The sequence below is a fragment of the Hyaena hyaena genome, unplaced genomic scaffold (assembly GCF_003009895.1).
Source record: "Hyaena hyaena isolate Hyena2069 unplaced genomic scaffold, ASM300989v1 scaffold_35, whole genome shotgun sequence".
NCBI lineage: Eukaryota > Metazoa > Chordata > Mammalia > Carnivora > Hyaenidae > Hyaena > Hyaena hyaena.
This window is the reverse complement of record NW_024080667.1, coordinates 1,090,444-1,117,196: the sequence shown is the minus strand read 5'-3', so window position 1 is coordinate 1,117,196 and position 26,753 is coordinate 1,090,444. Positions and strand designations below refer to the sequence as shown.

The following is a 26,753-nucleotide window of genomic DNA, read 5'->3' as shown; positions in this document are numbered from 1 at the left end:
AACAGGCTTCACTGGTTTTCTTTAGGATGGGCTTGTTTTAAAGCAGCTACTTACTAGTGTTTCTGTAACGTGTCAGCAGGGAAACCCTAAGACCTTCCTTGGGCCGAACGTGTTTATAAACATACTTTATCACAGGGATAGGAAAATTGTGAACCTGGCTTGTGGCAATGGACTAATCGGGCTCTGGAACATAATGCAAACCATCAGCCACTTCCCCAAGATCAGAGCCTTTACAGAGCACTACTTGGGCTTCAATTTCAGCTCTTCTCTTATCTGCTGTGTGACCTGGCACTAATCATTTAGCTTCTCTGTGCTTCAGATCCCCAGCTATAAAGCTGGACAAACAACATTGCCTTCCTCCACCCTAAAATGTAATGAATTTAGGCCTGGGTGTGGCATAAATAAAGTAAGTGCCCTCTCAGTGGTCTGAATATTAGGTCTTCTGGGAGGTTATGAATCAGAGACTGTGGGGCTCCTTGTCCATGAGCTTTGGGAACAGGACGAATGTTTACTTGGCTGATGAGCTCAGGGCCTGACCACCATCAGAGAAATAACGTGATGCCTGTTCCATGGTAACTGATCTCTGCTTTGTCGTGCTCAGACTCAATGGCAAACAAGTTGGGGCATACTTCCCTCTTCCTAGTGGTTTGGGAAACCATCCTGGAAAATTTAAATGTGTGGACAGAATGGATGTGTTCATTCAAATTCCTCTGCCGCCAACTTAACAGAATTGAGCGCAACAAGCTGTCTGCTCTTAATGGGATGAGATGAACAGAGTTGTCTAACTCAGGGCAGAATGGCTTCGCACCCAAAAGACTCGAGTAACTTTTGTCATTTGCAACTCACCCTTGGGACAGGCCACTTCCTGATGGGACATGACCTAAGGCATGCACTTTACACTAGTAACCTCTGTTATTTCTTCACTTTTACAGCAGTGACTCCCATCTGGTTAGTCCCATAAATATCCATGGAAGGAAAACCCCTCTGAATCCTCCTGTTTAATGGTGGATTGGGAATTACTCCCTTGTAGGGGTCAGTCCCTACACCTCCTTCTCTGAACTCCAAGGGCAATGTTGACCCCAGCCTCTCTGCAATTCTGATCCCCTCTCCAACAACCATGGTCTAAGACATGCACTGCAGGAAATTTCCAAGATCTTTCCTTAGATCAACTGAGATCAGATGCCCTACCAATGGGCAAGTTAAATAAACCTGTGGGTATCTATCAAAGAATAGATGCTCACTAAGTATCATTACTGAACTTTCTTTATGTTTCTTGTTTAATTTCCAAATAGGATTTCCTGTAAACATGTTTTCCATTATAAATTAGTATTACCACACTCCCAGCATGAAAAGCTTGAAAAATACAAGAAAGCTGATGGAAAGAAAATGATCTCTATTCCCAAGCCCGGAGCTAATTACTGTCAATATTTTGCCATATCTCCTTCTAGTTTATTTTTCTCTGTGTAATTTACTCCCCCCCCCCAACGCCCTAGTTTTACTGAGATATAGTTGACATATAACATTGTACTAGTTTCAGGTACAACACAATTATGTGACACATGTATATATTGCAAAATGATCACCACAGTGTTTAATTAACGTCCATCATTTTACATAGTTACAATCTTTGTTCTAGCGATGACAACTTTTAGGAACTACTCTCTTTAACAATGTTGAAATATATAATATGCTCTTGTTAACCACTGTCATCATGCTGGGGCACGTGGGTGACTCCGTTGGTTAAATGCCGACTCTTGATTTTGGCAGGTCATGATCTCGAGGTTCACGGGTTTGAGCCCTGCATCGGGGTCTGTGTTGACAGTGCAGAGCCTGCTTGGGATGCTCTCTTTCTCTCAAAATAAATAAATAAACTTTTAAAAAAAAAAAAAAAACGCCTTAACTGTAGGGGCACCTGGGTGGCTCAGTTGGTTAGGTGTCCGACTTTGGCTCAGGTCATGATCTCACAGTTCGTGGGTTCGAGCCCCACATCAGGCTCTGTGCTCAGATTCTGTCTCCCTCTCTGTCTGCTACTCTGCTGCTCATGCTCTCTCTCTCTTTCTCTTTCTCAAAAATAAACAAACATGAAAAAAAAGACTTAACTATGGTCACCATGCTGTACTTGGCATCCACAAGACCTACTTATCTTATAACTGGAAGTATGTACCATTTGACCCCCTTCACCTATTTCCCCTACTTCCCCACCCCCACCCCCACCTCTGACAACCACCAGTCGGTTCTGCTTCTGTAAGTTTGGTACTTTTAAATTCCTCATATACATGAGATCATATAGTACTTGTCTTTCTCGATTTGTCTTCTGTCACTTAGCATAATGCTCTCAAGGTCCATCTGTTCAGTCACAAATAGGATTTCCTTCCTTTTTGTGGCTGAATAATATTCCACTGTATACAAATAGCACATTCCCTTTATCCATTCATCCATCCATGGATGCTTATGCTGTTTCCAGGTCTTGGCTGTTATGAATAACGGTGCAGTGAATATGGGGAGTGCAAATACTTCTTAGTGATTCTCTTTCCTCCGGCCACATGCCCAGGAGTGGAACTGCTCGATCATATGGTAGTTCTATTTCTAATTTTTTGAGGAACCTCCGTACTGTTCTCTCCAGTGGCTGCACCAGCTTACGCTGCCAAGTTCTTAGTTGTGATCGTTACAAAAATGTGATCATTCCGTCTGTGCAGCTTCATACTCTGCTCTCTTCACTTGGGCTTCCTGGCTTGTGCGTGTCTTCTGTGCTGCGGTGGTTTGGACCGCACTGCCAGTATTCCTGTGGAAAAGCTCTGTCCTAATTTAGTTCAGTGAAGGGGAGAAGGCACCCATTCTCATCTTGGTAGGACAGTAGGGACAGCAGAAGATACTAAGAGGCTGGGAAGGAAGGACCCCTGAGGACCAGGAGGAGATGGGAAGCCAGTGGGGACTGAGGGTTGGAGTTGTGACCACAGTGAACTTCATCTGCAGCATCCCTTAAAGGGCTCCTTCCAGGGGCGCTCCGTTGGTTAAGCATCCGACTTCAGCTCAGGTCATGATCTCACAGTCTGTGGATTAGAGCCCCGTGTGAGGCTCTGTGCTGACAGCTCGGAGCCTGAAGCCTGCTTCAGATTCTGTGTCTCCCTCTCTCTCTGCCCCTCCTCTGCTCACTCTCTGTCACTGTCTCTCAAAAAAAAAAAAAAAAACACATATATATATATACACATATATACATATATATATACACACACATATATATACATATATATATACACACATATATATACATATATATACACACACACATATATATACACACACACACATATATATATATATACACACACACACATATATATATATATATACACACATATATATATATAAAGGGGGGGGCTCCTTGCAGAGTTAACATCCAGAGGGTTGGGGAGAAGTCGCACACTCATGGACCTAGCCTGCACGCTTGTTCTTTCCCATCAGAGTTTACTGCAGCATTTTACAAATCAGGAGGGATCAAATAAAGGTTTGGGTTCACGGCTTCTACCGAAAACACACCTGATCGGACACGCCCAGGTCAATTCCCACCTGCCGGCAATTCTGCAGACGAGAGGCACGCCAGTCTTCAGACCTGGTGTGCGCCCTCTGACCAGATCCCTGTGGTTTCCACTGGCCGCTCCATCACTTCCATGCCAGCCCAGAGTCAGCAAACACTGCTGTTTGTCACCCCGTGTCCTAAAGTAACTGATTCTCGGATCTTCCTTGATTTTAAGATAATTCAGGAAACGCCACTGCCGGTCCCTAAGTGAAGGATGGAAATGGACCAGTCCCTCTCTAGCTCAACTTCTTAAGCCACCTTTGGAATCAGCAAAGCCCTTCTGAAGAAAAGCCGCGAACACCCCCACGATCTCCATCCTGGGCTGGAGAGTGTGTGAACCACAAGATGAAGCTCAGCGGCGGCAAAGGTGGTCTAGCCCGATGGAAGGCGTGTGGGTTTGGATTTCTTTTCACTATTTTTACATAATTTTACAATTGGCTGCGGGCTGTTTTGACCATTATTTTTTCACGCAGCGGGGGAAACTGTGCCCCGGAGTATGATTATTAAAATATGTTACTCTTCTATATTTAAATAGTGAAATGGCTTTTCTGAGCTTTAAAATGAGCCGAGGGAAATACCTATGGCTTAAGATGTAACTAAAATGTGGGCTTAACACTCCACCACTTGGCACTGATGGCTGCCTGGGGCTCAGTCTTCCTTCGCCAGGTAACAGATATGGGCACAAAGCCGGATGACGTGGGTGTGGGGAGAGGGCAGGGGGAAGGCAGGGGCTGGTGGTGCAGCTGCCACACAGGCTACAAGAAGAGAAGTTCAGCGAGCAGCCCCATGCGCCCTGTGGGGTCCTGTCCTCAGGGGTATCTGGCTGCCCTTGCGAGTTCTGGGGCACCTGTGACAGAGCCAGGAATGGACACAGAGTCAAGTGACAGGGTCTCTGAGGAAGGAAACCGCCAGCTGGAGGTCACCTGTTGTAGGTAACGGGAACACACACAGACTTGCTCAGTGGTTCTCAAAACAAGGGGCATCTGTGGCCCCCATGGACATTCAACCCTGTCTGGAGACATTTTGGCTGTCAGGCTGGGGATGGGGACGCTACTGGCATCTAGTGGGTAGAGGCCAGGGATGCTGTAAACACCGTATGATGCACAGGTCAGCCTCCTCAACAAAGAATTATCTGGCTCTAAACTGCAAAAGCACCAGTTTGAGAAGCCCCGTCTTGGCCCAACAAAGGGAATGTGCTAGAAAGTGACGTACAGGTGGGCAGATTGCTATGGACTCTTATCCAAGCTTCCTTTCCACTAGAGAAATAACACTCTTTAACAATAAAACTGGCTTTTGGGGGATGTACAATTCTATAAATGGAACTAACCAGCACCACAATCAAGATACAGAATCACCCAAAAAACTCCCTGGAACTGTCTGTGTCACACCCTTACCCACCCCCAATGTGTGGTAGCGATGATTCTGCCCTCCATCACTAATTTTGTCTTCTCAAGAATATCATCTAAATGGAATTATACCGTAGGCAGTCTTTGGAGACTGTTTTTTTTTTTCCCCCACTCAGCAGAATGTCTTTGAGATTCACCCAAATTATTTCCTGTATCAGTAACTCATTCCTTTTTACTATGGAGCAGTATTCCATCCATATGTATGGACATACCACAGTCTGTTTCTCCATTCGTCTGGGGAAGGGCATTTGGGTCACTTCCAGTTTGGGGCTATGACAAGCAGAGCTGTCATAAACACTTGTGTGCAGGTTTCTGTGTGGAGATACGTCTTTATTTCTCCAGGATTAATATCCAGGTGTACGACTGCTGAGCTATACGGTGGCCAAAGGTGTTACTTTATGAGAAGCCACCAAACCACTTTCTAGACTGGCTGCACCATCTTACCTCCTCTGAAGGCATCCAGTTACCCCCCAGACTTGCCAGCATTTGGTCTTGTCCACTGTTTCGATTTTTGCCCTAACAGGCGTGTAGTGGTGTCTTGTCATGGTTTTATTATTTTTTTTAAGTTTATTTTGAGAGAGAGAGGGAGAGAGAGTGCGAGTGAGCAGGGAAGGGACAGAGAGAGAGGGAGACAGAGAATCCCAAGCAGGCTACTCATACTCAGCATGGAGCCCAATGCGGGGCTCGATCTCACAAACTGTGAGATCATGACCTGAGCTGAAACCAAGAGTTAGATGCTCAACCAACTGAACCACCCAGGAGCCCCTTGTCGTGGTTTAAATTTGCATTCCCTGAATAGCTAACGATGGGGGCATCGTTTCACGGGCTTACCTGCCATCCCTCTATTCTCTTTGGCAAAGTGTCCATTCAAGTCTTTTGCCCATTTTTAGGGATGGTTGTTTTCTTACTCTTGAGTTTTGAGGATTCAGATAAGTTATGAACACAAGCCTTTTGTGTGACGTGCAATTATTTCCTCCCAGCTTGTAGCTTGTGGCTTCATTCTCCTCATCAGCATCTCTCAAAGTCCAAGTTATCAATTTTGTCTTTTAGGGACTATGCTTTTGTTGTCACGTCCAAGTGTAACACAACTTTCCAGGGGCTTGTGGCCACACCCAGCCTTTCTTGTGGCTGTGTGACCAGGTTCTGCGAGTGTGAACGAGGCGGCACGCTCCCGAGAGCCTCCTTAAATGTCAGCTGGTACACTTCCTCCGTTCCTTACTCTAGACCCTTCGGTCCTGCTTCTGGGAGTGGGGCTGTGACAGCTGGCCCGCCATCTTGGTCCTCAAGGCCGTGGGGCCACACGGCAGGGACTGCACAATGGGAAGCTGAAAGACACCATCCAGCTCCACTTTGTGCAGTGGAGCCCTCACGCTGGTCCTGGGTCGCCCACATCTTGCTTTTATGGGAAAGAATAATGATGTTATTATCTTTTTTAACTTAGGCTCGTGTTTTCTCAGATGTTCTGTCATCGCTGGCCAAACCTAGACCGACCTGCTGCGACAAGATGCAGGGGTATCTCTCCCAACAGAACCTCGGCGTCCCGTAGGTTGTGTAGAGCTACAGTGGCCCTCACCGGCCCAGTATACCTCCTTATACTGGTATTTCAGTATTCATTATCTGCATATTCCTTCTGCCTCAGGTACCACCACTTTAAGCCATGTGGTTTAAGGGGGGCTGACTCTACTTAGTTCCCTGACCCAAGCCTGCAATCCGATTCACAGCGGAATTGATGCAGTGATGGACAAAGGACTCGGAACTTTTGCCACAGCCACTAGGAGCAAGGCTCTGTGATTCGTCTGGGGACTGTCAGTTTACAGTCACCCACAGCCACAGTGCCACTAGAGAGCCTTCCCGAGAATACAGCCAGATCGAAGAAGAGCCAAGAGACAGAAGGAGGTGTACTGGCCTGAGGAGAGGCTCAGAGCAGGGCCCTGGGAGCTCATAAGCCTTCCCAGGCAAATTTAATATGGGACCCGAAGCAAGAAGAGGAGTTACTATGGTAAAGGGGATGGTGGTGAGGATATGGAGAGTGAGAGTTAAAGAGCTATCCAGGCAGATGGGGGGCCTGGGTGGCTCAGTTGGCTAAGCATCTGACTCTTGATTTCCACTCAGGTCTTGATCTCATGGTGGTGATTTCGAGTCCTGCACATCAGGCTCCACGAATGGGTGTGGAGCCTACTTAAGGAACTCTCTCTCCCTACCCCTCTCCCGTGTGTGCATACACTCTCTTTCTCTCTCTCTCTCTCTCTCAAAAAAAAAAAAAAAAAAAAAGTTATCCAGGCGGAGCAAACAGCATGCTCAAAGGCCCAGGGGCAGCATGACTACCAGGTCAGAGCAGAGGCTTCAGATTTTCTATGTGGGCTGAGCTGTGCAGTGGACGGGTAGGATCCTTACCACACTGCAGCTCCCAGGGTTCTCACCGAGGAAGCTGCAAAGCACCAGATGAAGGCTTCGGGAAAGTAGTAAGACACAAAGTTATTAATTACGCAGGGAGAGGATATGTAAACCTAGCACAGAAGCCAAGTATCTCTGCAATGGCTGCCCCGTGGGAATGGCTACAATTAGACACTGCTCTGGCACCACAGCCTGTGCTGGACCCCTTGCCCCAGCAACTGCGCCAGCACGGACGGGCATGGGTATTTAAGAGGCCTTTCATGGAATGATAAACATCCCAACCCGTGGCCTCCCCAACGGACACAGACCAGAGGCTGAGTCCACCTGTCACTGAATGCACCCATCAGAGCTCATCCCAGCCGATCCCAGACGGTTGAAACCTGGCAAATACAAATTAGGCAGCTCATTAGACCATAATTTTATTAAGCAGCATCTAATATAGTGGATAATTTTGAGCTTTATTATCTAGACTATAAAGGGGTGTTTTCAAACTTCGCTAGGCAGCAGATTGTGTTTTTAAAAAACATTGCTGTTTCAGGCCCCAACAAACTGAGAGCTTTTTCTCCAACAACCTTTCGCTCTGGGCTGGCCTGTGGCTCCTCCCTCCACCCGCACCTGGGGTGCTTAGCAACCGCAGAAGTTATGGAGAGAAGTCCCCCATCCTCCCCTCTGCCCCCAAGGCGATGAGGAAGTTGGGGGGCAGGAAGTTCCAAGTTCGAGAAGCTGATCTACAGAAAGGAGCAGCCCTACACGCAGCGACAGGAACCCACTGGGAATGTGAACCTCGCCTCCCTTCCCTGGATGGCTGAAAACATCAGGGGACACGGGTCAGAGTATCTAGCGGCCCATGGGGACTGGCCGACTCCAGGTGTTTGACAGACCTACCCTCCGTATTGCATCAAACAAGCTAGGGTTGCGAGAAGCCTCTGAAGTTTACAAACAACTGATGAGAGGAGAGATCAGGGAGAAAGCCTCTGTGCCCCTTGCCTGAGCCTTTTAACCTCAGCTCACCCCTAAATGGCCTCTACTCCACAGGGCCTTTATACCATCCCAAACAGGCCCATAGCCATGGTCCCCAATGTCCCCTACGGGGGCAATTTCCAGACACCGAGCTCCATGGGGGACATTTGACCACTAAAAGTGTTGATGCTCAACATTAATTTTTAATCTTTCAGAAAACCATTAAGTTGGTTTGTATTGTGCATCACATTTTTACAGCTGGTCATTTCATTTCCAGCTTGGAAAGTGGCTGGAGGAATCTCAATGGGGTTATTTACTAGTTCCTTTGCCCGACTCAAGGTTTAATGGAGAGGCTCACGCAGGAGCCTCCTCTCCTTGCTCTTTGCTGTCTGTGGGGCCCCCCGGGGATCACAGCCCTGCCAGAGTGCCTCAGCCTTTGGGGTCCCGGGGACGGTGTCTGTCCCGCCTTCCAGCAGAGGGACCACCCAGAGGAAGAGAGAGCCAAGAGATGTGCTTCTGCCACAGAACCCCCTCACGGCGGGAAGAGCACTAGGTGATGCTGGACAGACAGACTGGAGAGGCTCCCAGGACAGCAGGATCCGCTGAAGCCTTAGCCAACAAGTTTAGCGTTGGCATTTAGAAGGCTTGCTGCTGGCTCCCAACGAACAACCAGGTGGAACGGCGTAAGGGTGGCTTGCAGGGTCTGGAAGGGAAGAGGCGGGGAGACGGGTGGGGTGATTGCTGCTGTCTATGCGGGTGACAGGCGACCGTGGCCTGGATTAGGGGAGTGGCCATGTGGATGGAGAAGTAGGAGGACCCAAGACCCACTCAAGAGGAACACCCAACCCCATCTTTGGGGAGAGGCCCCACCTCCCTGCTGACTCTCCGCAAATACACACGATGGTTTTCTACTATGGCCAGGGCCTTACAGGCCTCGAGGAGAGCCATTCTGTTTTATTTTTTTTACATTTATATATTATTGAGATGCAGGGAGACACAGCGAGAACGGGGGAGGGGCAGAGAGAGAGGGAGACACAGAATCTGAAGCAGGCTCCAGGCTCTGCGCTGTCAGAACAGAGCCTGATGCGGGGCTCGAACCCACGAATCGTGAGATCATGACCTGAGCCTAAGTTGGACGCTCAGCCAGCTGAGCCACCCAGGCGCCCCGAGGATAACCGTTCTTAACACAACCTCAGTTACTTGTGCATGCACGCATACACAGGCACACATACACCGTGGGTTAAATGGTGTCCCTCCAAATTTCCTGCCCACTGGGAACCTTAGAACGTGATCTCATTCAGAAATAGTTCTTTGCAGATGTAATCAGTTGAGATGAGGTCCTACTGGACTAGTGAGGACCCTTCATCTAATGACTGGGGTACTGCTTATAAGAAGAGGAACAGACTTACAGAGACACAGACACACAGTGAGAGCCTCATATGGAAATGAAGGCGGAAACAGAAATGGTGAACCTAGAAGCCAAGGGACACTACCAGCAGCTGGGAAGCAGGCCTGGATCAGACTCTCTCTCAGAGCCTCCAGAACAGAGAAAGAATACGTTTCTGGTGTTTTAAGACACCCAGTTGTAGGACTTTGTTACAGCAGCCCTTAGAAATGAATACAACACACACAGACGTGCAGTTCATATATACATGCACACACACGTGTTCATATATACAGACACACACACATAGTTATACATGACTGGTTCCTTTTTTTTCCCAATGTTTATTTATTTTTGAGAGAGAGAGAGAGAGACAGAGAGAGAGCAAGCACAAGTGGGGGAGGGGCAGAGAGAGAGAGACACACACAGAATCTGAAGCAGGCTCCAGGCTCTGAGCTAGCTGTCAGCACAGAGCCCGACGCAGGGCTTGAACTCACAAGCTGTGAGATCATGACCTGAGCCAAAGTCATATGCCCAACCGACCAAGCCACCCAGGAGCCCCATACATGACTGGTTTTTAACTCTGGCTCTCCACACAATCACCTGGGGAATTAAAAAAAAAAAAACAATGATACCATGCCCAGGCCCCATCCAGGACTAATTAAACCAAAACTTTGGAAGGTGGAGCCCAGGAACGGTCACTTAGGAAAGCTCTTGGATGACTTGACCTAAAGCCAGTAAGAGGTATCTGAGGAGGGTGGTGGCTGAAAGTGCAAGTCCTGCTCAAGCTACCCATGTCTCTATCACATCCCACCCTATGACCTCGGCAAATCCTGGGTCTCCGAGCCTCAGCTTTCCTCCCACCTGACCCCCCCCGCCCCCCCGCGCAGGGGCACTGAAACAAGTCAATGCAAGCAAAGAACTTAGCTTAGTACCTGGTAGGTGGTAGGTGCTCATATTATGATATTCCTTTGAGTATAATTATGCTGATGGTGACTCTGCCTGTCCCATTTTTTAAAAATATTTTTATTTATTTCTAGGAGAGAGAGAGAGACAGCGTGAGCAGGGGAGGGTCAGAGAGAGAGGGAGTCACAGACTGAAACAGGCTCCAGGCTCTGAGCTGGCAGTCAGCACAGAGCCCGACGCGGGGCTCGAACCCACGAACCGCGAGATCATGACCCAAGCGAAAGTCGGACGCTTAACCGACTAAGCCACCCAGGCGCCCCTGCCTGTCCCCATTTCTATCACCTCTTACCCTTTCTGATGAGCTCTACCTAGGTTATTCTAGCTCTATTTTCACTGATCGCCTCCCATTACACATCCAAGGTACAGGGAATTCCCGTCACAGAGAGAACACACAGCCAGCTAACAAGGGGAGGAGAAAGCGGGGGCTGGACGGGCTCTCCAGGCAGCCGGTGGGAAGCATCACTGGGGCCCAGCCCTCTTCAGAGGGGCCCCTTTGAAATCAGAGCTCTCAGGGTTTCATCTTCCTGTGAAACGTCAAGCTCAGGTCAGATCTCCCCTCCATCACACAAGTATGCATTTGTGGGGGGGGGAGTAATATATAACTTCTGCTGTTTCCTCTCTATATTTCCTCTGGTCTTATCTCTCCCCTCCTAAGGAGGGTGGCATCTCGCAAATGAGCTTCATCTGAAAATTATATCGCTCACGTTCTCCTCATTCAAGATGAGTAGTAAAGCGTGTGCACGGGCTTGCCGGGGAAGGATTGCTCCTTGCAACTTGGACTGATCGTGTCTCGTATTGTCCGACTCAGACTGCTCAGCTCTCCCACCTGTGATCAACAAGTGTGCCTCTGTTTCCCCATCTGTAAGGTGGGAGAAACGACGGCATCTGGCTCCTGAGGCTGATGAGTGGACTGAACGACTTCCCACAGGGGATCTGTGTTCAGAACGGAGCTGGTGCCCAGTCAGTGCTCAGTGTCAGCTGCTGCTGCTACTGTCATGAGTATCGGGGTTTTTAGGGGCAGAGGAGAGCCAGAAATGCTCTAACACAAGCAGCCCCCAAGCCAAATGGCTCAAGGTACAGCATGCAGATGACTCCAATGCATTTCACCTCCCTTTGAGGGGGTGGGTTAGAGACAACACGGTCTCCACCATGCAAGCCAGTCTCCACCAGGACCTAGACAGGGTGGCCATCCGATTTTAGAATTCTATTTAGGGATTTCAGAACGGAATGGTAACTTGCATCTGGACCCACCCCTTCATCTGACAGATGAGAAACGTGACGCCCAAGAGGTGGGGTGACTTGCGCCAAATCACCCCATCCAGGAAGCCTTGGAAAGGGGACCAGAATCCTGGGGTCCAGGCCCCCACCTACACCCTCCCCTCTTTCACACTGTTCTCAGTGCTTGCTTTCCTCTTTCTTCTGGAATGGGTGTATTGAGATTGGGGTGGAAGAGTGAGGACAGAGAGTGTATTTTTACCCTTTACCTTACTGGACAGCCATGATTTTCCACATGCCAACAAACCTCAATGTAAACAGACACTGGAATAAGGAAATACAACAAACCAATGCAATAAAACAAATCCGTGTGTAGACACCCAATACGTCACCTGCGACATCACCTAATTCAGGCTTCTCAAACTTGGACCATTGACATTTTGGGTCCGGTGCTGTCCTAATACATTGGAGGGATTTTAGGAGCATCCCTGGCCCCCACCCACTAGATACCATCAGCCCCTCCCTTAATTGTGACATCCAAAAAAATGTCTCCAGACATTGCCAAATCACCCTGGTTGAGAACCACTGGTCTGATTATTTCACATCAGCTACAACCCAGACACAGCTACACCTGAAGCAGGTAAAGCCCACAAGCACAGGTGGAATTATATTTCCTGTGATCCCGGTTAAGACCCTGGCAGAAGGGAAAGGATTATTCACGGAGGCCTAAGAGACGTCCCGTTACTAAAACAGTGGTAGCAGCATGGGGCGCCTGGGTGGCTTAGTCGGTTAAGCGTCCGACTTTCGCTTTGGTCATGATCTCGCGGTTCGTGGGTTCGAGCCCCGCGTCGGGCTCTGTGCTGACTGCCAGCTCAGAGCCTGGAGCCTGTTTCAGTCTGTGACTCCCTCTCTCTCTGACCCTCCCCTGCTCACGCTGTCTCTCTCTCTCTACTAAAAATAAATAAAACATTAAAAAAAAATTAAAAAAAAAAAAAAAAACAGTGGTAGCAGCAGGGAGCGTACGAACAGCGGCAAAAGGAAGCTCTGATTCTTCTTCCTGTGAGACCAGGGATCTCACATCAACCACTCACGGCTGCATGGCTGTACTGGGGAACCCCAATCAGGGCAGTTAGGGACTGGCCCGAAGCCCCCGTGCTAAGACAGGGCACATAAGATTTGTAGATTTCAGAGCCGTGCGCTTAACTAATCTATTACATCATCTCACCCAATCAACAACAGCAACAACAGCAGAAAGCTAATATTTACTGAACACTTAGCATGAGCCAATGCAAACAGCTTGACGTTCACTCCATTCTCCTCCCCCCCTCACCATAATACCTACAGGGTAGGTACCATTCTCATCTCCCCCCCCCCCCCCCCGCCACCATATTACAAGTGGGGAAACTGACACTTGCAGGCTGGGGGACTTGTCCAAGTTCATGCAGCTATTACAGGGCAAAGCCAAGTTCTACCTTAAGCAGCTGGACTCCACAGCCCCATTTTTGAACCACTTACCTCCTAATTTGTTTTTTTTTTTTTACATGCACACAATAAGTCAAGGCAAATTTGCAAACTTACCCATCCCCTGAATGGATTCTTTTTTTTTTTTTAATATAGTTTATTGTCAAATTGGTTTCCATATAACACCCAGTGCTCATCCCAACAAGAGCCCTGAATGGATTCTTGCTGAAGAAGAGGTGTGAGCTGACTGCAGGAGAAGAAAAATGGGCTGGAAACATTACGCGCATTCCAGCGCTAGGAACCTTCTTTTCTTGCCAGCAGTTGGCGACCTTTAGGGGCCCCTCCAAAGCCCACAGTGAGCTCTGGCATGCCCTGCCCGCCATCCCTTATAAAAAGGCAACTTAACTAACAAAGCCAGCCTGTGCTGGGCTACGGAAAACAGGATGTAACTGAATGGTGGGGGGAAGGAAGCAGAGCTGTCTAGACCCACTGTCCCAAATGCAGGCAGAGTGCCCCACACAGTGCACAAGGGTCGGGCTCCTCCCCACCTTCGCCTTTGCCTTCATATTGCTCTGCGACTGAGTGACCAGGGACTGGGAGACATAATACCTGGGCTTTATTTACGGTGCTGCAGGCTTCCCGCAGTAACACCAGGACCTAAGTATCCAACCTCCCGCCAACGTATAATCCGTTTTTGAAGACAGGTTCTCCATGTGTGGTTATGGAATGGAAATTCTTAAGACATAAGAGAAGAATCCTTAGTGATCTTTTCATCTTTTATCGGCCAGGTTTTATAAAAAATAGAGTTGGGAAATATATGATACAGTCGCAGGAGAGGAAGTTCCCTGGGAAGGAACAGTTCAGGTGTGAGCACAGTGTAAGCCCGGAGTGTTACACACAAGTCATCTTACAGTAAATGGCAGCCACTGCGTTCTGGACACATATGCATAGCTCGTTGTGATGTTAATGAGAAGCAGGCATGCAAAGAGAGGAAAAGGAATGGGTTCCCCTCCTGCAAACCCCATATTTACCATGGTTCCTCTGCCTCTTAGTGTCGGATGCATCCATGGAACCCTCAGATGGCAACAAAACCAGGCATGACGACATGAGCTCAGAACGGAACAGCTCACAACTTTGTGACGCTCTGGGGTAAGCATTTTCTTTCCACTCCAAACGATCATCTTTTGTTGTTGCTGTTTTTTTAAAACAGAACAGGAAAAGCAGACGACTTTCACAGCCTATCAGTTCAAGCTCTTTCTTAAGCAGCCCTAATATAACAGAAACGTATTTTTGTAAGTATGTGCCCAAGGCACGGTAGGGGCCTAAACTATCTTCTGAATCATAAAAGAAAGGATGAATCGTGTTCTGTGATCTAAGAGCCCAGGGGTGTGTGTTACTTTAATGCTTTTGACAGCGGATGTCTGTATTAGTTTCTTCTTGCTGTTGTAACAAATTACTACAAACTCAGTGCCAAAAAATAAAAAAGTCTGAAAATGTACCTTCCATGGCTAACATCAAGGTGTTGCAAGGTTGCGTGCTTCTGGAGGCCCCATGGAGGAATCCATTTCTCAGCTCTTGCAGCTGCTAGGGGTCCCTGCATTACCTGGCTCCTGGCCCTTCCCACAATGACATCTCTGACCCGTTTCTGACAATACACCTTCTTCTCTGACTCTGACCGTCTTGCCTTCCTCTTATAAGGGCTCTTGCAGCGACGCTGGGCCCACCCGGACGATGCATGATAGTCTCCTCACCTCACTTCTGCCGTGTGAGGTTCAGGGGATGAGGACATGGACATGTCTAGGGGGCTATGACCTTGCATACCACAGCATTTCGTAACCAGCAGATCTGATCATTTGAGGTGGTATCTCTCTCGCTCCCAAATAGGGGGCCGTCTATTACTATTACAGGTGAGTATCTTGAGTTACCCTTCCAGTCCAGTACTGGTGATCAGTTTGTTCAGGTTCAGCCACACCCCACGCCAGGCTCAGCTTGGAAGAAGAGCACTGGCAGAGGTGGTCAAGGTCAGCATGCAGATGATGCTGGTGGGATGGGGCCCAACAATGGGCCTCTACAGGGTCTACACTGGGTTCTCGGCTTCATTTGTTCAGCCCTGGCTCAGAGCAATGCAAGACCACTTGTGTAGGAGGCGATCATTACCGGCAGCTTCGGGGGTGGGGAGGCGGAGGGGACGGGCAGGAAGATGACCAGAAGTGAGATGAGCAAACCAAAACATAAAGATTTCTCAAAAAGGAAGGATTCTCCTGCTGCAGCCTTGTTCAACTTTCTCAGAACACTTTGGAACTTGTACCGTTGATCTTCAGGCCACTTACTCTTCTCCACACAGACCGTTCTTCATTATGTATATGTCGCGAATCTAGCTTTTACGGTGGAGGCATTTTCTGATGTAGATACCAGGGTGATTCTTTCTTCCATAGAAGGATTTTTCTATTTATAAAGGGATTCACATCTAATTCCCTTACAAAGAAACCACCAGAGAGAGGCCATGCTTCATAAAAGTTTGTTTTAAAATAAAAACAAGTACCACCCAATGCACCTTTTGACTACAACACTCTTGCAAACATTCTTCGGAGATTGCACCCCCACCATTGGCCACCCCACTACTGCAGTAAGTGTACCTGTAAATGACGGTGGGGGGAAGGCAGAGCCCCCCCTGCAAGAACCTTGAAACTGCAATGGAGATATTTCATGCAAGCTGCTCCCTTTCCTGCCTTTTTTTTTTTTTAACTCAACAGTTTGGCAGTCATGCTTTGGTTTGACAGGGAGCTGTGAAAATGTGTCACTTTGTCGTCTCCAAACCTCTAAACCCAATCAAAATAACATTTATTAAAAAACCTGGGGGTGCTTGCCAGAATGTGCGGGGAGGCATTCAGAGAGCCCACCCCTAGTCTCTCTCTCACGACTTTTTCTTTCTCGTTGAAAATGGCACAGTGCTTCAGACACACAACCCACAAAGGTGCATTATACCCACAGGCTCCCTCGACGACACAGAGGGATGGACTGTCTGGGGATTTTCTCCACTTGATTCCCTGGGAAAAAGTCCAGCCAGCCCAAGGCTACAGGCTCGTGCGCTTGAGCTCTCTCTCAGGGACGCCATGTGACGGGAGAAGGTGGCATGAGCACAGCGTGGAGTCACACTCCTCCACCACGTACGCCAGGGCCGCCGGCTGGCAGCTCGGGAAAAACCCTGTGGAGGTAGCGGCAGAGCCTGGGGCGGGAGGAAACGGGATCTGGAGCCAAGAGCCTGGCCAGTGTCTCTGCTCCATCACTCAGAGCGCTGCTACCCCTTCCCGCCTGAGCCACCTTCTGATGTTCAGTTTCTCCAGGTGTAAGGTATCCAACAGGAGTCTAGCGGGTGCAGTGGATGGAAATTCCCAACCCTCACTAGCTTAAGAATAAACAGAATATGCGGGTGAAATATCCAAGGATGAGGCTCTTGATCCAGGCTCAAACTACTATAGCTCCTGCCATCTGTTGGCTCATACATACTCCACTTGGCTTCTACCTCATGGTGGCAAAATGGATGCAGCAGCTCCGCCCCTCTAGTCTCCATGCAGAGGGAGTCATTTCCTAGTAGTTTCCACAGAAGCTCTTGGTTGAATTCTGACTGGACCTCTAAACTAGTAACAGTGGTCAGGGGATGTAACTATACTCTCTGGCTCAAATGGCATGACTTGGGACCAGGCAGGGATAGGGGATGTTCAACGAACCTCGTAGCCTAAATGTCAGGGAAAGACAGATCTCCCAAACAAAACTGGAGGCCGACTTCAGAAGAGCAGTGGATTTGGGGGTGTGGGGGGTAATCAGTATGTACTAGCTGTGAAATTATGTTATAAAAATAATGACTTTGACTTTTATTGTGCTCTTATATGCTCTCTTATTCAATCTTTGAACAACCCTTCCAGATAAGGTATATTATTACCCCTCATTTGTACAGGTGAGAAAACGATGTTTCAGAGGGGTTAAGTGTCTTCTCCACAGTCACACAGCCTATAAACAGCAGTGCTGGGATTTGAACCCAGGTCTGTCTGGATGACACTGGTGTTGAACTGTGGTCCCCATGGTGTGAGAGACACACTAGACATGCAGGTGGCATTTCATTTGATCTTCATGATGGCCCTTTGGGGGGAAGGTTATTCCTACAATCTTTTTATGGTTGAAGCTACCAAGAATGGTCAAAGGACTTGCCCGGGGGCTTCCGGCTTGACCGCTGAGTCCAAGTTAAATTGTCTCCACTCTCCACAGGTGCAGAGACTAGCAGTGGGCTTCATGCCTGCCTGGGAAGGACCAGTCTGATGCAGTGTGAGGAGAGAGCCTGAGCATGGGGGGGAGGGGGGTACGGATGGAGGGGTCCCCACAGCCACGCCTCTTCCCTTTCTCTGCCTCTGGCTCGGGGACCTATCCTGCCTTCTGTGTGGCCCACAAACACTGGTGGAAGAGTCACCGAGCTGCACTGGCCTGAAAGCCAATTATGTATATGCTTCTTTTCCCAAGCGTATGATCAGTGGTATGACACTCGTTGCTTAAAAGCATCCAAGACAGGATTGTCTATACCATAGGAACCAGCAACTTCTGCATTAGTAGTAGCAGTAGTAGTAGTACTTTTGCCTTTCTGTTTGTTTTTTGGAGAGTCTCTCACTTGTTAAACATTTACCAGCACGCCACTGGGTTTACTCCAGCTCTGGGTCCAGAGCACATGGCTTGGGTGGAAAGATATGGCAGGACCCACCTGCACTCTGCCCTCCTCCCTCGCCTCTCCCCCACCCCTGCTTTAGGCACTGCATCTGATCCAACCAGACCTAAGTCCGGGACTTTTTTCTGAAGACCCAACAAGAAGTAGCTCTGACCCACTGGGCGGGAGTGAGGAAGCAAGGTTGTCTGGAGCTCGTGGTGACCATCTTGAAGCAGGAAGGGTAAAGACCCCTGTGGCCTTGGAATCAACACTGAAGAGACCAAGAGGAGGCTGAGCTGAGCTGCACAAGACGCATACTGGAAATACACAGAAAGTGCCGGAAGCCTTTGACTTTCTTCCATCGTGAAAGCCCTTACCATGTCAGTTTGAACTTGGAGTTTCTGTTCCCTGCAACTAATACATCTTAAGCAACACAGTGGCCCATCAAAGGGATCAGCCCACAGGGAAGGGAGCTCCACGGAGAGCAGTGGTAAATAAGGGAGCCGGGGTACAGAGAGGCTCTCAGAGAAAGAACAAAGGCCTCTAAACAATGTCAGACACTAACCCACAGAAGCCAAGCCGACACCGTTCACTGGTTCTCCACGAGACACCCCCCCCCCGCCTACAGTCCAATAATCGGTCTCTTTGGTAGGAAAGTTTAAGACGTGACAGTACTTCCAGTTTTGTTATGGCTTAAAGATGCCAAGCTGGTGGCAGGAATGCACGTCACGGAGTGGCTGTCCCCCCTCTAAGGGCACCGGGGACAGGGGGACCCACCCCTCGCGGGGCGACAGAAAAGATGGTATAGAATGGGGCAGGTCTGTGACAACAGATTCCGAAACGGGAGTGGCACTCCCCAAACGAATTCCATTTACATGTGCGTCTGAACTATTAAGCCACAGAAAATGCCTTCGTTTCACTTGGGACAATAAATGAAAACTCTTTTGACATTTGAAGCATTTCATGTCCCTGTGCTTCCCGAGAACGGTGCCATTTAACTTGAAAGCGGTTTTCAGCGTGAGTCCCGCTCCGTGTTATGAAAGCATTTCTCTCTCACATTGGGCTTTATCTAAATTTTTAAACAAGGCCTAATTTACAGGCCCCAAACGACTTGGCAAATTTCCTACAACCTCATTGAAAAAAGCCCGGGCCGCCTATATGCTGCGGGTGTGTTGAAAGACTGCTTTGTCTCCGCGGCCAACTAAAACTAAAATTACTCCGCCAACAAAAGGTCATCCTTTCAAACAAACCCGCGGAATCCGTGTGGTCCGACGCACACACGGCACACAGGACATCCCCCCGTCCCCCTGGACCCCTCCCCCCAGAAGCACGAAGTGGCAGACCAGGTGCGTCTGTGCACCTTCCGCAGCAGCGCGGACCCCGATGCCCCATCGCAAAGGAGAAAATAGCTTCAGAGAAGACACCGAATGTGTCGCCGACTTGTGGCTGGATGCGGCCCGTTTCCTGGGAAGGAGAGTCAGGCAGAGGAGGCAGAGAGAGTTTCACAGGCGTCTTGCCCACAATGTCATCACTGCCGGACACACTGCATCCGTAGTCACCTGTAATCCAGATACGGGGGAGGGGCCTGATGAGGGGTCTCCTCCCCACGCACCCAGTGCGCCCTGCACAGCGCAGCCCAGGCTTAGGTGCCCAGCTCCTCTCCGGTCCCTTGTAAGTTTCAGGAGGCTCGCGGTACACAGAATGGAACAGCCTGCCCCTCGGCTTCGCTAATGGCTGTGGTGTCCAGGGGGAAGCAAGCTGTTCTGAACACCACTTCACACGCATCTGTTAGGTACTTTCTAGGAGGCAGGGCTGCGTGAGCTCCAGGGACACCGTGGTGATCAACCAGACACGGCCCCTGCCTTCACGGAGCTTAAGGGCGGCAGGAAGACCACTGAGTACATCGATAGCAATACAGCGGGAGTGAGGACTGGGTCCTTTAAATCCCGAGCACAGTGTAATGGGCCTGTGCAGAAGCTCCTTGTCCGGCTTCCCACATCCCTAGCTGCCCGTGCCCCCCATTCTGCGTGCTCCGGCCCAGCTGCCCCTCTGCCTTCAGCCCTTACTGCCTCCTCTCCTACTTGCTGAGCCTCCTCCCTCAGACACACCAAGCAGCTGTAGCCTCACAGGCCTGTGCACCTGCTTTTCCTTCTGCTCAGATGCTTGTCCCCCCGGACATCCACACGGCTCACCACTTCCCTTCCTTCCCGCTCTCTGCACAGGGCCTTCCCTGACCCCTGATCTAACGGAGCTCCCCCTCCACCCTCCCTCTGTCTCCCTTAGCCTGCTTGTTTTCCTTAGAATCACACATTACAGACACATTTATGTACAGGGTCTCTCCCCTGCTTTTCCGACTGCTCACTGCTTCACCTCCCAGGACTCCAGCAGCACCTGCAACCTAGCAGATGTTCAATATACATTTACTAGAGCCTGCCACGGGAGCACCAGACGGGGCTCAGTCTGGGAGTCTCTTCCAGGAAGGCCTCCTGGAAGTGGCAATTCACGGCCGGTGGGAGTTTTCTGCTTGGAGAACAGGGAACGGGACTGCAGATGGCATGAGCGGCCTTGAGAGATCTGGGAGAGGACGCGAGACTCCACGTGTGGCCAGGGTGCCGGCCACTGGGGCAATGGCAAGGAACGACAGTCGGGAGGGAGGCCAGGGCAGGAGCCACGGTGCCCTGGGCTCGATCCTGAAGCACGGAGAGCCAGAGAGAGGGGCTCCAGAAGCAGAATCACACAGAGACACTAGAGGCCCACGGGCGCTGCAGCTTGGGGTAAGCGGACAAGGTGGGAGGGCTGGTGGCGGCTGTGGCAGGAAGAAGCTGAGCCCCCAGCCACGGTGGTGGTCCGGGCTCTGTCCCAGGAGCCTCAGTGTCCCTGGGCACGTCACTTGGCCTGCCTGGACCCCTGCTTTCTTCACATGGGCAAACTGAGCGGCATGATGGTCTGCTGTGAGAATCGATGTAAAGGAGGTTGCTTCTGGGGGAGGGCAAGCTTCAGAGTTCTACACACGTGAGCTGTTAGGATGACGGCTAGCTATGTCGGCTAATGGCTGGAACTTTCCATTATCATCCATGCTTAGCACTTAGCGAGTGTGTCAGAATCTAAACTCTGATGAATTTAAATAATGGTGCCATTTGATTGACAGCCAGAAGTCATGAATTCAGTAGAACGTGCACAGACAGCCCAAGGGGACCAGGGCAGAATGCAAGGTCTCTAATGGCACGTGTGCGTTCCCAGCAGGGCTCCATCCAATTGGCTGGTGCCTTAATTCTCCAGTTCCGCCAGGTGCAATGGGGAAGAAAAGAATTCTTATGTGCTGTATCAGCTCTTCTGACTCAAGTCAACACTCAGAGGACAATAGCATCAGGATGGAAATCTATGACATATCAAATATCCCTAACAATCTCTTAGGTTCCCCCCAAAGGTAAAAAAAAAAAAAAAGTAGGTGTCTGGGAATGAACATGGGGACAGCTACAGAGAAGAGACACCTGTTGATAATGTCTAGATTCCTCCACCAGCCAGAGTGACCATTCCCACCCCGCCTCTTCTCCTTTCCAAGGAAGCTGGAAACAGTAAGTCACACCAGGTGTGTCTGTCCTCAGGAAGAAATCACATTGTACATCGTGCAAACCTTGCCGCCCCCTTTCATGTCTAATTGCCTGCTGGATCGAGAGACTTTTGAAAGGGAGGATGATAATTGAAATTTCACATAATTACATTTGAAAGTAATGCTTTCAGCTTCCCTCAACTTCAGTCAAAACTCTATCTTGTCAAAATAATCTTAAAGTTTTTTTCTTAAACAAAGATTGATGTGTAATATCACTGGAAATCTTTGGGCTGCTAATTATAAGTCAAGCCTCCTTGGGGCTTTTTTGGAATATCTCTTTGACTTCCCTAAGTGATTAGTTTGGTCCTCTGCTTTTAAACTGTTCGTTTTCCACTTGCAGAGAAGAGTGAAATTTCTTCCCCAGTTTTAATTACAATCGGAGCATTATCCTCAGATAGTACAGACCAAAGCTTCACAATGGGAGGGGCTCCTCTGTTAATCAGGGATAAATCTCATGTACTGTAAAGGCTCGTACCTTTCATTACATTACCTTGTTGATGTAATTAATGGTATTACCCTCTGAACTGTGTGCAGAAGCTTAAAGAAACTCGACAGAAAGCATGCTCGAGGGGAAAGCAAAGCATGTGTAATAAAGCGCCATGTATCATGCCCTGATTACCGGTTTATTTCTGTCTTGATTACTACCTAAGGGTGGGGGACACCTTCCAGGGCGCACAGGCTGGGCTCACACAGCTCTCTTAGAAATGGTGGCGATGTCTGTATTCTGATTTCTGGCACGGACTAGCCATTTACCTGTGATATTTAATTTAAAAACAAAAAGCCAGACATCACCTCATCGAAACCTAAATGTTGTTGCTGTTCGTTCACATGAAGGTTTTGGTAATGTCTGGTGAGAGCAGGTGAGGAAGGTGGGAGGAGCTATCTGATGGGAACAGGAAAGTCTTTTGCTCTTGGGTCACTAACCCACTTCAGAAAATAATATTACTGTGAAAGGCTGGACTTGACCGTGGTAATTAGCGCAAAACTATAGTGCTCTAGCAGTAGAGTATAAACTCTGCAGAGAGGTGCCAGGCCATGATCAGCCATGACACGTGTGTGGTAAAGACTCAACGCCTGTTCACTGAGCAGATGGATGAACTCTCTACTGAGTCCTCAGCTGTCAATAGCACTCTGTGCTGGCCATGTGTGGTCCATGGAGATGTTGTTGAATGCTCAAAACTATTTTTTTGGAAAAGAGGAAAAAGAAGAAAAGGAAAACTTACAGCCAAAGAAGGTAAGCAAAGATTTTAAGGTCATACAACCATTTAACTAACAGCATTGGAACCCGGTTTGCTGGATTCTGAAAACAATGCTTTGAGCACCTCCATTAGAAGACAAATCAGAATGTACAAATAACTGTGTGATCCAAATTTCATTTCAGGTAAGGCTTAAAGGTGAAGCAGAGATTTTGACAGGTATTAATTAGCATTTTACGAAGGTGTAAGAAATCTCAAAGGTATCTCATTTTATTAAACATAATCCCATTTATCACTGTTGTGTTGTTTAACTATCTCATGAAAGCCCATTATTAAGCAAATCCATACCTTCCAACCAAAATGTATCAATACGATCTCCTTCCAAGATGGAGTCCCACTGGACTCACCTGAAGGGCATTTAGTCAGTCAACGTTTATTAAGTGCCCACTTTTGGCATTTATTAAATGCCCACTTTGAAAGAAGTCAGAAGCACATCTGACCTCAATGAGCTCACAGGTAAAAGAGAAAATAAATGTGTGCACTTTCCTTTTAAAACTGTCTGTTCAACTGGTGTCAGGAAGGGGACATGCGGACTCCATAGCAGGCTGTCTGCCACGCACAAGGCTGTCTGCTACGCACGAGGCGAGAAGGTTCTGGTCTCTACATCTTCTCCCTCCCCCACCCCCCTGCCCACTTTACGATCTACTGAAGCAGGAAGCACTGACTTTGCAAGGTTTCCTAGGGCTGCCATTTTACCCCCACTCACTATTTTCTAGTCTTCTGTCTAATTCCCCAGAGCAAGGGCCCGTGTTCTTCAGAAGCTTTAAGAAAGGAGGCCTGGTAGAGGGGATGCCTGGGTGACTTGGTTGAGTCTGACTCTTGGGTTTGGCTCAGGTCATGACCTGTGGTCCATGAGTTCAAGCCCTGCACGGGCTTTATGCTGATGTGCAGAGTCGGCTTGGGATTCTCTCTCTCCCACTCTGCCCCTCCCCGGCTCACTCTCTCTCTTTCACTTTCAAAACTAAATAAACTTAGAAAAAAAAATTAGGGGCACCTGGGTGGCTTAGTTTGTTAAGCATCTGATTTCGGCTCAGGTCATGACCTCACAGTTCATGAATTTGACCCCTGTGCGGGGCTCCGTGCTGACAGCTCAGAGTCTGGAGTCTGCTTTGGATTCTGTGCTTCCCTCTCTCTCTCTCTCTGCCCCTCTCACCTGCTCTTTCTCTTTCTCAAAAATAAATCAACTTAAAAAAATTTTTTAAATTTTTTAATTAAAATAAAAATTAAAAAAAGAAAGGAGTCCTGGGGAAATGGTCCCATTCTACAGCCAGTCTTAGGAGGTGAACAGTGGACAGTGGCAGGTATGGAGAAGTGGCGAGCACTGACTGGGCCCCGAGATTCAGGGAGGCAACGCGGCCTTTGTCCATCAGTGTGGTCCCAAGAGGTAGCGGGGGAAGAGTGCGGCCCCCGTCGTTCCTTAAACACCGTCTTGGAAAATGGGGACGGTTAAATTAGTAATCAGACCTCGATTTAAATGAGCATGTGGATTAAACTCATGGACTTTCTGGGATGCCTGGGTGGCTCATTCGGTTGAGCATCCGACTTTGGCTCAGGTCATGATTTCATGGTTCATGGGTTGGAGCCCCGCGTCGGGCTTTGCACTGGCAGCACGGAGCCTGCTTTGGTTTCTCTGTCTCCCTCTCTCTCTGACCCTACCCTGCTCACACTTGCACGCTCTCTCTCTCTCTCTCAAAAATAAACATTCAAAAATAAATAAACTCATGGATTCCCTGCATTCACAAGCAACAGGAACCTATCAGTGAAATGCAGCTCCCGTTCTTGAGAGAAAACAACCTTGCCAGCACCGTCATCCTGAAGATCCCAGTGTGGATCTGGTTGTTGCGGGCAGTAAGCACCCTCCCCTTTCTACCCTCCAGGCATTGATCAGCCCCATTAGCAGATGACAAATGACCTGGGTGGCCCTGGTCCAGTCCCTGATGGACCAACACACAAAAGACTCAGCCTCCATCTCTAGTAATTGTCTTTTCACTTGGCAGTTCCCTTGGGAGGTCGAAGCTCCAAGAAAGTGTCCCCCCGGAGCTGCCCATCTGCTCCGTGGCCTCCTCCAGGCCAGCAAGGAAGTCCCTACACAAAAAGGCTGACAGGATGGCTCCAACGCTCAGGATAAGCAGACGTGATGGGGACCCATCTGTGCCGCTGAACTGGCACACTCATGACGGTGACGAGGACCCTTTCACTGAGCTTTAGTACACGCAAGCGGCCTCTCCTGGAATCTTCGCGCCCACCCTAAAATGCCGGTACTCTCGTTGTTTTCATTTTGAAGATGAAAAACCCGAGGCTTCGTGAGACCCTGTGCTCTACCCAAGGTCATACGCAGCTGGTAAGGGGCGAGTCTGAGGCTGGAACTCACGATGGCTGGATTCGCAGCCTCTAACCCCTTGTGTTATTCCAGCTGACTCTGCCACCTGACTCCCTTCCCGACCCACTGCTCTTTGGGTTGTGGTTCTGTGGTCTCACAGACTGCAAATCTGCTTTCACGTTAAATTCCTCACAGAAGGGGGATCGCTCTGTGGATCAGCAACACCAAAGCAGCTTTCCGACGCCACGGATTATCCACTAGGAGTGAGGGTTTGCTTGCAGGTGACCTACTAGGAGGGACTCTGGAGGCGGCCAGACCCAAGGTGCATTCCTTTCTCACCCCTCATATGCTGGTGGACCTTGGGCAAGGCCTTGCTGTTGTGTAAGAAGCCAGGATAATGCACACCAGCGCCTCATAGGATTGTGGAGATGGCTTAAAAGCATGATCCATCCCAATAAAGGATGCCACTCTTTATAATAAAGATTGAAGGTGCGGGGCGCCTGGGTGGCTTAGTTGGTTAAGCATCCGACTTTCACTTAGGTCATGATCTCACAGTTCGTGGGTTCGAGCCCCGCGTCAGGCTTCTGTGCTGACTGCCAGCTGAGAGTCTGGAGCCTGTTTCGGTCTGTGACTCCCTCTCTCTCTGACCCTCCCCTGCTCACGCTGTCTCTCTCTCTCTGTCTCCTAGAAATAAATAAAACACTTAAAAAAAAAAAAAGATTGAAGGTGCTTAGCACATTTCCTGGAATAGAGTAAGTGCTAAAAACACAGAGCTATGATATCTTCGCAAGATCTGAAATCAAACTTCCATAGTCCATTCTAGCCAGAGACAGTCTGTCTCCTTTGAACTTCCAAAGGATGTTAACTTCTCTTAGAAATTCTCTTTTGAGGGGCATCTGGGTGGTTCAGTCAGTTGAGCATCCGACTTTGGCTCAGGTCATGATCTCGTAGTTCAGGAGTTCAAGCCCCATATTGGGCTCTGTGCTGACAGCTCAGAGCCTGGAGCCTGCTTCAGATTCCATGCCTCCCTTTCTCTTTGCCCTCCCCAGCTCTCTCTCTCTCAAAAATAAACATTAAAAAAAAAAAGAAGTTCTTTCAAATTTGTGTTATGTGGTGCACATATATTTCCTCCTTTTAAAAAAAATGTTTCTGAGTTCAACTGACACAATGTGACATCAATTTCAGGTGTACAGACCCTTTTGAATTCATAAGCATGATGCCTGGATATGTTTTCTCCCTTAAAAAAAGGTTAAAGCCTCGTTTGAATCTCAAAGTGAGCTAGACTCCATTTGACAGATGGGGACACTGAGGCCCAGAGCTGTTAATTAACTTGCTCAGTTCATGAAGGAAGCAACTGTGAGGCGAGGACGCAACTCCAGGCCATGCACACTAGAGCCTGGGTGCTAGAAGTGCTAGATGATCAATGCCCTGGACAGGACCAAACTCTAAACTACTGCCCGCCTCTGCCACCTAACACGCGGAAGTCTCCATAAGTATTTTAGAAAGAACAGGCC

At 48.9% G+C, this 26,753-nt stretch overlaps 1 protein-coding gene and 1 long non-coding RNA gene across 2 annotated transcripts in view; one reads left to right on the top strand and one right to left on the bottom strand.

Annotated features, from left to right (window-relative positions):
* KAZN (kazrin, periplakin interacting protein) overlaps nt 1-26,753 on the bottom strand; it is a 1,074,891-nt gene that overhangs the window by 403,621 nt on the left and 644,517 nt on the right. The window lies entirely within an intron of this gene.
* Nucleotides 12,496-17,689, top strand: LOC120229766. The gene is made up of 3 exons (XR_005527840.1): nt 12,496-12,542; nt 14,416-14,512; nt 17,627-17,689. It is a non-coding gene; the product is annotated as an uncharacterized LOC120229766 (long non-coding RNA).